This window comes from Curcuma longa, chromosome 16, assembly GCF_044706935.1.
Source record: "Curcuma longa cultivar G26 ecotype Majalengka, Jawa Barat chromosome 16, ITB_CL_G26_1.1, whole genome shotgun sequence".
Lineage (NCBI taxonomy): Eukaryota > Viridiplantae > Streptophyta > Magnoliopsida > Zingiberales > Zingiberaceae > Curcuma > Curcuma longa.
In genome coordinates, this window is record NC_133876.1 from 5,185,951 (window position 1) to 5,197,043 (window position 11,093).

Sequence of the window (11,093 nt, forward strand, 5' to 3'; positions counted from 1 at the left end):
CCGAGAGGAGAAATCATACTTTATTAGATATGGTACAATCGATGATAAGTCAGACGATACTTCCTTCTGGGGATTTACAGTAGAGATGACTATTTTCACATTTAACTGAGTTCCATCTAAAGTCGTCATAAAGACACCATATACGATATGGACTAGGAAGAGTCTCAAGATGTCTTTTATGAAGATTTGAGATTCTGAGACTTACATTCGATGTCAAGTCTCAGATAAACTAGTAACTAAATCTAATAAGTGTTATTTTGTAGGATATCCTAAAGAAACGAAGAGACATTATTTTTACAATCCCACACAAGCCAAAATGTTTGTCGCTAGAAATGGTGTTTTGTAGAATGAGAGTTTATTTCTAGAACAACTAGTGGGAGTAAAATTCATCTTGAAAAAATTTAAGATGCTCAAAATAGTATTGAGACCTTGATGAAAATTAAACAGACACCACCAAGTGTTGTGGATCATGAGTTTATTATACAAGAAGTTGTGGAGTAATGACCTGTTCAAGTAGACCAAGCTCTATGCAAACCTGATAGGATAATCAACCTAAGAGATATTCATTTCTCTTTCTGACCATGATGATGTTATGCTTGTTGATTTGAATGAGCCTGCATCTTATCGATCAGGAAGCTGTGATGAGCTCAGATTCTGAGAAATGGCTAGAGATCATAAGGTCCGAAATGAAATCCATGTATACTAACCAAGTATAGACTTTGGTTGATCCACCTAAGGGGATTAAACTCATTGGGTGTAAGTGGGTCTTTAAGAGAAAGACTGACATGGATGATCTTATGCATACCTATAAAGGCCCACTGGTAGCCAAAAGTTTCAAGCAAATTCATGGTATAGACTTTGATGAAATTTTTCACCAGTTATGATGCTTAAGTCTATTTGGATTATGCTTGCTATTGCAGCTTACCATGATTATGAGATCTGACAGATAGATGTCAAAACTGTATTTCTGAATGGAAATCTACTCGAGGATGTGTACATGACACAACATGAGTTTTGTAGATCCGAAGAATGCTAGAAAGGTATGTAAGTTGCAAAGGTCCATTTATGAGCTAAAGCAAGCTTCTTGAAGTTGGAATCTTTAATTCAATGATGTAATCAAAGCGTTTGGTTTCATCAAGAATGAAGATGAATCTTTATGTTTACAAGCGGATTAGTGGAAGCACATTTATCTTCCTTATCTTGTATATAAATGACATACTCCTCGTTGGAAATGATATCCCTTTATTATAGTCTGTGAAGACATGGCTTGAAAATTATTTCTCAATGAAGGACTTAGGTGAAGCAGCTTACATATTTAGGCATCAAGATGTATAGAGATAGATCTAACAGATTACTTAGCCTAAGTTAGAGTAAATATATTGACAAGGTGCTTAATCATTTTGCCATGTAGAATTTCAAGAAGGGATTTCTATCGATGTCACATTGTGTGAGTCTTTTGAAGACTCAATGCCCCTCTTCTAAGGAGGAGAGGGACCGCATGGATCTGATTCCTTATGTATCTGCTATATGGTCTATCATGTATGTTATTTTCTGTACTTGCACTGATGTCGCGTATGCGTTGAGCATAAAGAGCATATACCAATTAGATCCAGGTGAAAGTCACTAAATAGCTGTTAAGAATATTCTTAAGTGCTTACGACGAACAAAAGAATATTTCTTGATATTTGGAGGCGATGAAGAGCTCATTGTAAAAGGTTACAGTGATGTAAGCTTCCAAACTGACAAGGATGATTTCAGATCGTAGTCAGGGTATGTATTTTTCTTGAATGATGGTGCTGTGACCTGGAAAAGTTCTAAGCAAGACACAGTCATAGATTCTACAACAGAAGCCGAGCATATTGCTGCCTTTGATGCAGCAAAGGAGGCTATTTGAATCCAAAAGTTCATTGCAGAGCTTAGTGTGGTTTCTAGCATAGCAAACCTAATAAACCTCTACTGTGATAATAATGAGGCTATTGCATAGGCTAAGCAACCACACTCTCATCAACGATCCAAACACATACTACGATAGTTTCATCTCATTCGAGAGATCATCGATAGAGGAGATGTGAGGATATGCAGAGTACTGACTGATGCTAACATCGTAGATCCTTTGATTAAGGTTTTGGCACAGAGGAAGCATGATGGCCACATTAGGTTACTGGGTATTAGATATTTCAGTGATTGACACTAGTGTTAGTAGGAGATTGTTAGTGTTAGCTCTAGAGCTAACATGAGATGATTGACTAGGAAACATTTTGTATCATATTTTATTAATAAAGGTAAAATTTTTGTTATTATATTTACTTCATATTTGTGTCAAATGAATAAATATAATAATGTCATTAGATAGTAAGTTCTAATCTATATCATATCAATTGGTTAAATTGAACGTGAGATGATGTAGAAAACACTACTCTTAACATTCCTAGTCAAACATTAATATACAACGACAATATTAATGCGTTGAGACTAGCGTGTAGGTCAATTGATAGCTTGATATCACAAGTCATGGATCTGAGATATCGCGTTGATACATGGGTATATATTAGAGTATATATACTAAATTGACCTACCATGAAAAAGTTTCATGGATCGTTATATAAGTGTCATAAACTTTCTCATAGTGACTATTGATATGAATAATCCTTAGACTTGAAGTCACTACGATTCCCTACATAAGGAGTTGTATAGTTTGGTATTGTCAAATGTCACTCGTAATAGGATAGACTATAAAGTCGATCACTGGGTATACAATGAATTATGCGGAGGGATGTAAGTGATGTAGATGAGATCTATCCCTCCCATATGACGGAGTGATATCTGTGGGTCCCTTGATTGAGTAAGGACTACTAGAACGCATGACCATGCTCAAATGAGTCAATATGAGATATTGAGCTCATTTGCTTGAGTGAGTCTACTCATAAATCAAAAAATACAAAGATTGATAAGAGGATGACACAGTCTATGCCTCATTAATCAATCTCGATATCAAGAATATAAGGACAAAGTCATACATTATAATAGACACCGAGAGGTTAGGTTGGATCTCGACTTTCTTGTCACTTGGGTAGCAATGATGCATTGTTAGATGTCGCTCATTATTTATGTGTCTAAAGTGGTTTAGATACATTGCCAATGTTACGAGAACCTATTGGCCACACACAAAGAGCACGATGTTTTGGAGATAAGTTGATTTTAGACTAAAATGTGATCCAAAATTGGATTAATTGAGTTAAACTCAAATGAATCTAATTGGATTATGGGATTGAGTCTAATTCGAGTTAGACTTATTCAGATTAGACTTAACTACTTAATAATGGATAATATTCATTAAAAGGTTTAATGAAACATTATTAAAGAGGAAGGCCAAGAGACATTCTATTCATTGGATGAATAGAAGATGAAGAGTCAAAAAGAATACCAAGAGTTTTTGGTATTCATTGTGATTCATGGGCATTAAGAGGAGGGGAAGCTCAAGGGGCAAAGACCCTTTGTATTCATTGGATGAATACAAAAAGACTTTTTGCAATTCTGAAATAGAAAGAGTGTTCATCATCCCTCTTCTTCCTCCTCTCCTTCTTCTTGGCCGAAACACACAAGGTATGTTTTAGTCCTCTTGTCTTGTGAACCATTCTAAGTTGCTAGCATAACTACGGTGGTTCATCTTCGATATCGAGATCGTGTGAATACTATTAGAGGCACAGTCATTCTGATCGTGCAGAAATTCGACGAACTAAGGACTAGTGGGATACGCTAAAGGCACGCAATAAAGGTATAGCTCTTAGTTAGAACTTTATACGAATTTTTCGCATGGATCATTGGAAGGGATCCTATTTTCTGCTACGTATATTATTATTTTTTTGCATAAGAGATCCCAACATTTGTAACTGTAAAGTAATATCTCAAACAAAAGTTTCACTTTTACTTCTATAATAATATCCTTTCAAATAACGAGACTTGCATTTTCTTCCATATGTTCAAGTAACTTTTTGCCACTAATCATGTAATCATCATGACGTAGACTAAGACAGTTACAACGGACATCAAACGAAGTTGATCCCCTTATTCAAGCAAGGGCTTGTGATGTTGATATTGATACCCATAAGACTAACTAAACGAAAGAGGATGAAAGAGGATAATGAGTAATCCCACAACTCATAAGACTAACGATGTCGGGGGGAGGGGAAGAGAACACCTTGATTCCTCGACCTATAAAACCAGCAAAGACGAAGAGTAAACCAACTTATCTTGGTCCTTGACCTCAGGCAGACTAATGAGGTCAGGAAAAAATCAATTTGATTCCTCATACATTGGGGAGAGGTGCTCTATTCCATTAAGACGTGGGAAGAGTGTGATAAGAGAAATTAGACTCAATCTCGAGTAGGTCGAGGAGAGATGCTTGATCTTGTTGGGGTCATAGGGAGTGTGTAATAGAGAAATCCAATGAGGGCAAGGAGAGATGTTCGAACCTATTGAGGTGAGGGAAGAGTGTAATAGAGAAATCCATCTCGATCTTGCATAGGTTAGGGAGAGGTGCTTGATTTGTTGGTGCGATGCGGAGTGTAATAGAGAAATCTGACTCAATCCCCGCATAGGTCGAGAAGAATTGCTTGATCCTGTTGGTGTTGGGATCGTCCCGGTGCAATGCGCGTATTTACACGTTTCACAAACGTGCGCAGCAGAAATATACAAATAATTAAAACTAATTATTATACAACACACGCATGCAAAGCAGGAAATAACAGCATACAAGGCATAATAGAAAATTAAAATTTTTTAAATAATAAATTATTCTACGCACACAATTAAATTTGCAGAGAATAAAATAATTATGCGCGTACCTTTTCGATGACGTTTGAGCAGGATTGGTATCAATCGAGCGGTCCTCGTCGGAGTCCCACCTCTACTGGTGATCCACGCCAAGCTCTCGTCTAGACGGCTTCAGAAGCCATGAGTCATGCCATCATCTTCGGTACTAGCCGATGATCGATGACAATCGAATCGAGAGAAGCCTTATTCCGGAAACCACGCAACAACGTTTGTCGCAATCGTTCCGAGGCTTTCTTACTATCACCGAGAATCGTATTCCCGATGTAGTTTGTTGGTGGTCAACCTTTGACCGCCAATTAAGATAAAATGGTCAGAACTATTCCTATGTTGATGGAACATTTTCTGAAAACAACAATAAATCTTCGCAACCACCCGAAACCACTCTGGCAATAACCTTCTAACTAGAAACTATTTCCGACGTAGAAGGTTGACTCCAGTGACTCACGGCCAAAACAGAGTTGCTTACTTCCTCTTCCTCACGACCTCAACAGAGCATGTTTTCACACGGCTGAAATAGAGGATGACTAAAAAACATGAGCCATGATAGTGGGAAGGGAGGCATTAGACTCCGGCGGTCGGCGCACAGCTGTCTTCACACACGACCAGATGAATCCGACGGAGCAGGATGCGCACGCACAGAGGGAACGAAAACGGCAAACTCCGGCGGTCGCACGAACAGAGGAAATAGGCGGTAGCAGGGCTAGGGCTCCGGCTTCTGGCTTCCTCAAGCGGACTGCAGGATCAGAGACAAGGAGGCTGCCACCGGCGATTTCCTTCTCGTGTGGAAGAAGCTGGATCCCGCACCAAGAAAAAGAAGCAGTGCGGTGAAGGTTGCGACTCCACGCTGCTAGCCAGCTAGGGTTTTCCACACCACAAACGTTCGACCACCGGCGATTTCAATCGCGTCGCACCATCGGGTGAGAAGACCTCTTCGCCGTGCAGGGAAAAATCGCGCAAGGAGGAAGACCGACTCGGCGCCGTGCAGGGAGGAGAGGATGAACAGAACCCAAAATCATGATTTAGGGTTTTTATACGAGAAGCTACAGTGATTTTCCCTTTTAAAATGAAAATCACAAAACCCAAAGAAACGGGACAGGCTGAAAACCCTAAACTAGATTACTGTAGCGAACCAGATTCAAATTTGATTCTCTCGGTTCACTAATCAAACAAACTCCGATTTGACCCAAACTAGTTTTGTTTGATTCGTCTTCAAAAGACAAAGCTTCTCATCACATCCGTTCTTCCAAAATCTCTTCCATCATGAACCAAACTAAGTTGGTTCAATTTTAGTTCAAAATCGAATCATTTGGTTCACTAACCAAACGACCTCTGATTTGAATGAAATCAATTTTGTTCGTTTCATCTTCGTAAGATGAATTCCATCATTTATCCTTTGTCCGATCCAATTCAGACTTTATTTCTCTCATTCTGAGAATCCAATTCTCAAACTCATTTTAAATCCTTTGAAGAACTTGTAGTGCGTGTGACCCAATAGGTTCTCGATTATGTTGATCGTCCGTAATTAACCATTAATTATGAAACGATCATGAGTGGCACCTAGTAGTACATCATGATCCCCAATTGATCAAAAAATCAATGATTGATTTAGAACATCTTCTAAACCTTTCAGCAGCTACACTAAATCGTGCCTCGTTCCTTTCACCGTCTTATACCCGCTTGGTTCAGGACATGGTCTATGTGTCGGTCCCCACTAGGCTGACTACGTCACACCTAGCCCAAGCTAGCTTTCTTGTCCTGTGGATTCAAGTTACTTGTACATGTGTCCAAGAGTACCGTACTCTTGACATGTAATGCTTTGGTCAAAGACTTTAGTAACAATCTTGACAAGCGGCCGCAGGGTATATATCTCCTTTTCCAAGGAGCGGTGAATCCTCTGTGGGCTATCCAAACACCTTCAGACACTTTGACTTATACCCAATCATCTCAGGTCCACACTCCTCGGAGATGCTTGCTTAAGATGTCAGAGTATAAGCCTTCATGATCAAGGTGACTTGAATACCGCAAGTCAAAGGAAACTCGCACTTAAGCTGCATTGAGATCTTCATTGACATACGAATAGTACCATATGAAGTCTCAAGGCAGGTTACTCCAATGAACTAGTTACCTTTAAGTAGCATCCACGTTTAACTCTCAACATCCAATGTCTCCAGTAGTGAGATCGACTGCTTGATTAACCAAGGAGTCTAAATGTGATAGTCTCGACAGAATCGATGACGTTCGTGCTTATCAATTCCTCAACTAGGGACAATTTCAATACATTCATAATTACACATGTAGAGATGCTCACAAGTTGTGATCCAATCACAAATTCTTTCATACCATGAATCATATTACGGACATTCAGTATTAAAGTTTAAGATCCACTCAAACACATATGGAATGTACACTCAAATAGTGAATTGCTATTTATCCAATAAATAAGTATAACCGTAAGGCGATTGCCTTAGGACACGTCTCAAATCTAACAATTGAAACTATGGGAAGAGTGTAATAGAGAAATCTGACTCAATCTCGCATAGGTCGGAAGAGTACACAATCCCATTGGAGCCACAGGGAGAGTGTAATAAAGATATTTAACTCGATCCTACGTAAGCTAGGAAGAGGCTCTCGATCCTGTTGGGGCCATGGGGAGAGTGTAATAAAAAAATCTGACTTGATTCTGCATAGTCCAGGGAGATGTGCTCGATCTCGTTGGGGTTGTAGGTAGAGTATAATAGAGAAATCTGACTCAATCCTTCATAGGCTAGAGAGAGGCACTCATTCCTGTTGGGGTAGTGGGGAGAGTGTAATAGAGAAATTTAACTCAATCCCGTGTAGAACGAGGAGAGGTGATCAATCCCATTAGGGTCATGGGAAGCGTGTAATAAAGAAATCTAACTTGATCTCGTGTGGGCTGAGAAGAGGTGCTTAATCCCATTGGGGGGGGGGCGTGAGGAGAGTGTAATAAAGAAATTTGGCTCGATCTTACTTACGTAAGGGAGAAGTGCTCAATCTCGTTGGGGCCATTGGAATAGTGTAATAGAGAAGTGCAACTCAATCCCATGTAAGCCAGGGGAGAGGTGCTTAATTCCATTGCGGTTATTGGGAGAATATAATAGAGAAATTCAACTCGATTCCACATAGGTTGAGGAAAGGTACTCGATCCCATTGTGGTAATGGGGAGAATGTACTAGAGAAATTAGATTCAATCTCACATAACTAAGGAGTGGTGCTTGATAACTTGCATTTGTATCGGATAAATTAGGGTTATTTTAGATCGGTTTGACCATATTTCATGACATAAATAGGGTTTGTTGGGCTGATTCTTCATTTGGATGAATTTTTAGTATCATTCTATTTTTTATTAATTTATGAGAATTTATGGATTTTAATTGTTTTATTTTATTTTGCTAGAAAATTTGAATGAAAATAAAAATATTAGAGGATTAAATTGTAAGAAATCAAGTTGGGCTCGAATCTGATTAGGATCGTGCTCGTGTCTCTTAATTTGGCTCAGCTCTGATTCATTGGGTTCAAAATCAATTCAAGTGGCTCACTCAACCCACTCCAATGCAACACAATCTAACTCAATTGGGTTCCAAATTCAATTTCAAGCCACATCAAAGTTCAGCCTAAATCACAAGCCTGCCCCCTACATCATCAATTACTATTCAACAAGCCCGGCCCAATAAAAGCTAAAATCTCAGCCCAATTAACCCAGTTCGATCAGACCGGTTAATTCAAGCTACGGTTCAAACAGTGCCGAGTACCACTACGATTTCGCCGGTTTAGCAGCAGCGTTACAAGGAGAAATGCCGGTTCAGCTGAAGGGGGGCTCACGACCTAGCACTGTTTTCTTCTCATCCATGATTTTCTACCCTACATCTTCTTCTTCTTCGTCTTCTTCGCCGAGCTCCCTTCCTCCTTCCGATCAGTGCAAAACACGGCATTAGCATCCGGTTGAAGAACGTCAACGCCACCGCAGAAGCGATTCACTGTGAGCTCCGGTGAGTGGTCTTCTTCCTCTATTGTTTGGCTCCGCCGTTGTGAGGGTTCTCCAGCGTCGGCGGCCGGCGACAGCCCGATCCTCCGTCTCCACAGAAGCAACGTGCGGCAGCTGGTCTCTGGCGGCGATTGTAGCAGAGGACAGCTGGTCTCTAGCGGCGATTGTAGTAGGGGATTACCGTGCGTCTTCGACTTCCACTGTCCCCGGAAAGTGACAAGGTAAGGTTGTTTGTGTTTTCTTTGTTTCTGACTCCTCTGGCGGCGATTGTAGCAAAGATTCAGGGGCAAGGGCTGAGCATCCAAGTCGCTGTCGTCTTCTCCGACCACGTTCCACCTGTGAGCGATTGCTCCGGTGAGGTCCATTGTCCATTGTCCGGCGTGATCCAACCGGAGCTGCTGATGGTTCTGTGCCAATCAGGAGAGGGAAGAAACCCTAATCCCACTTTTCCCTTATTCCATTCTTTGTTTCTATTGATTGTTCTGTTGTTCTTCATTCCCTATTTTTCGGTTTAAGAATCAAAATCCCCCATTACTTGTTTGTTTGTTTGTTTGTTTCCTTCATGCTGTTCTTGCCGTGTGGAACTAGGATCAGAAACCCTAAATTTGGTTTGGGTTGGAATACTGATGGATTAGTGTTTGTAAGGAGTTGGATTCAATTTTGGGTTAGTGGGATGAAGTTATGGAGTGTTTGTATTATTGGTCATGAACAGCTTGTATGCATCTCTTTGTTGTGAATTTAATTCAGGGTTGTGATTAATTGAGCATGCTATAAGTATGAACCAGTTGTATACATGCTTGGTGGGGAAAATTCTGTTGAGACCATGTTCCATGAGTTAGTGAAATGAAATGGGTGTGTATCATGTATTGTGTTATGTGTGGTTATGAATGAAAACTATGGATGAGGAATTGTAGATGGGAAATTGTTGTATGCTATTGTAACTTAGTCATTTGTGTATCAAATTGTAGATGGGAAATTGTTGTATACTGACTTAGGGTGTAAATTATGTATTCTTATATATTGTATGTATGAGATTGATGTTGTATGCTAATTGATGTATGTATGTGAATAAAATTAGGTTGTAGTTTTTTGTCTCTTTGTTGTTAGAGTTGTAAATTGCTTCATTGTGTATGCTGAATTAGTTCTAACTATGGTAATGATGTTATGTTTAACGGTTGTGTGGTTGATTATTTGTATGTTTGGGATAATTACAATGAGGTTAAATAAACATGTTATTGAGTGGAGTTAGATTAGAATGATGTGTTTGTTGATGTATTAATGAAATATCTTGTTGATGTTGGCTTGTCGTGATTTTGAAACTATGATGTAACCGGTTGCATGACATTGTGGTATGTAGTGGATCATTGTGAATTTGGTTAATGTTCATGAACAAATTATGTTGTATTCTATGATTGTGAAGATGTATAATGTGATGTTGTGTTGTTGTAGAATTATATATTGTTTGTTATTGCAATTGTATTTTAGTATTTGATTTTGTATGATGTACAATGTAGTATAATGTAACTTGTGTGTTTGTACATGTCGTAGGAATGAGATTTATGTTGTATGTTTAAGTTGTATGTTGAATTAAGTTTGTTAGCGTTGTATATGAATGTGATTGTAGTGGTGACCATGTTTTGGCACGTGTGAATTGTTGTTTGACATTTTATATATGTGTTTAGGTGTATATTATTAGTAGGTTGTTGAATAAATGTAGGAGATACTTAGGATTCTTTGTTGATTGCAAATTCAATTGTGAATAATTGGCATTGTAAATAGGAATAAATAAAGTCAATAATAAAACCCCGCACCAATGGTCTAGAAGAACTTCCTGTCATTGAGTCCGTGAAAGAGACGACCCGGACCTCTCTATGCTACTTTAGCGATAATTAAGGGTTTGGTAAATAAAATAAATAATTAATTTTGATGGGTGTAAGTGACACAAATAAATAAAGGGGATAAAAGTATATAAATAAAACATACAAAACACCGACATCAGTGCTCGATCTCATTGGGGAGCATGGGGAGAAGTATAATAGAAAAATTTGACTCGATCTTGCTTAAGTAAGGGAGAGATTGCTCAGGCTCGTTCGGTCCGTTGGAAGAGTGTAATAGAGAAATGCAACTTGATCCCACGTAAATCGAAGGAGAGGTGCTTAATTCCATTGTGGTCATTGGAAGAATATAATAGAGAAATTTGACTCTATCAACATAAGTACAAAAAGATGTTCAATCCTGGTGGGTAAGGGGGAAAGTG